General features: G+C 44.2%; 1 pseudogene; it reads right to left on the reverse strand.

Moving 5' to 3' along the window:
* Window positions 1-563: 563 nt before the first annotated feature.
* Window positions 564-996, reverse strand: LOC118905039 (annotated as a pseudogene).
* Window positions 997-1,741: the final 745 nt, after the last annotated feature.

The raw sequence follows: 1,741 nt of genomic DNA on the forward strand, positions 1-1,741 counted from the left end.
CCTAGAGCCTGCCCGGTGGCCTAGTTGTGAGAAACAAAATGTCTTCTCAAAAGTATAGGCTTCCTGTTTATGATCTAAAATAGATGCCTTTGAAATGATTTATCTGGACTTGTGGAAGGCAGTTGCTCATTACATATTATCTAACTTTAGATTTTCTACTTGATCATTCACACTAAATCAGGCTTTAAAAATAGACCAAACTAGACCGGAATATGTACATTTCAACAGATCCAAAACTGCAGAAGGCTTATATCACTTACTGACACAGCACCAGACCCAAGGACTCCATTGGTATAAATATTTCCAAATTCCTTTGCATTTTAATAACACCAGAGAATGGTTGGTACAAAGACACAATTACATATTCTAACATGGATTGAATTAAATTGTTTGTCTTAGTTATAAACCAATTTACATAGTTTTGCTCCACTTTCTATGCATTTTTCCCTTTAAATCACCTTTTACAAAGTTTATATCTTTAAAAAAATTTCAAAAGACAAATGCTTAAAGGAGCAAGTCTTCTGAGTTATCTTTCCTTCTATTGCTGTTGGCAAGCGGACGGATCATCGTGGATTTTGAGTGGGTGGCCAAGCATTTCCACGGGTCACCTTCCCCCACATGTCTGGGGACAGGGGAAATTGGAAACTATATCTTTGAATGATGTTGGAAGAAGGGCACAGTTCTTCAGCTCTTGAGGGTGAGTACCTTCCGGACACATTCTGCACGACCACAGTGATGATCCCACCAACGAATCCAGTGGCTTGAAAGATCCCAACAACAGCTCTAACCCAGGTCACTCACCAAGGCATCATTCTCAACTATCTTCTGTGTCTCTCCACCCACTTTCTCCATGGACTGACTAGTTGCGCATTCGAGGCTGTGCTCTGGCTTCTCTGGGGCATGGGCTGTGCTTTCTGGAGTTGGCAGATACTCTGTGCGAATGTCTGTTACACTCTGCACTTGTTGGCAACAGAGCTGTCGATCCAGCAGACTCATAGGGCTCTTGGCTGGCACCTGGGGCTGCCATGCCACCTTCCACACCTGGGATCATTATGTCTTCCAGCCAGACTCTGCTGGCTCCTTCTGCCAGACCCAGGGAGATATGATTCCCAAAAAGAAAGAGCTGGACTGGCATCTTCCACATCATCTGACTTGACTTGTTCTCTTTGGGGAGGGCAGCTAGCTTCAGTGCAGGGGAAACTTTTAAAGCTCTGCAGCCGCAGGTCCTGGTGGAGTGAGAGTCAGGGCTGGAATGCAGGGAGCAAAACTCAGTGCCAGAGGGATCACCAAGCTCCCTTCAACCCCAGGAGGCAGAGGAGCAAACTTTGCATCTGGAAACTTTCCCAGAAAGTCAGTACTTACCTCTCCCAAAGAGGGTGGGAAGAGGTGTGCTGCAAGCTCACCAGGCCTGCCTTCCGGCTCTCTTTGGCCAGTGTGAAAAGGATGACCTTTTTAAAGTTACAGGGCCACAGCTGCAGGTCAGGGGAGCTGATAGGAAGGCCCTGAGCCCTGACAAAGTTTGCTTTTATGCTGTTTCCCAGAAGGAGAAAGGGCATGCATTCAATAAGTGGCTTACTTTTTGAATTTTAAATTTTATTTGTTATTCTATATTTTAAGAGTAAGGCATACGCTTAGGTTTTTCTTGTTATGAGAAGTAAACCGTTCTTTATGTGGCCAGTATTCTTAGAGCCAAGTATGGATTTGTTCTTGTAAATATTGAGCTTTGTGGCTTTAAAAAAAA

Source organism: Balaenoptera musculus, chromosome 12 (genome assembly GCF_009873245.2).
Source record: "Balaenoptera musculus isolate JJ_BM4_2016_0621 chromosome 12, mBalMus1.pri.v3, whole genome shotgun sequence".
NCBI classification, from domain to species: Eukaryota; Metazoa; Chordata; class Mammalia; order Artiodactyla; family Balaenopteridae; genus Balaenoptera; species Balaenoptera musculus.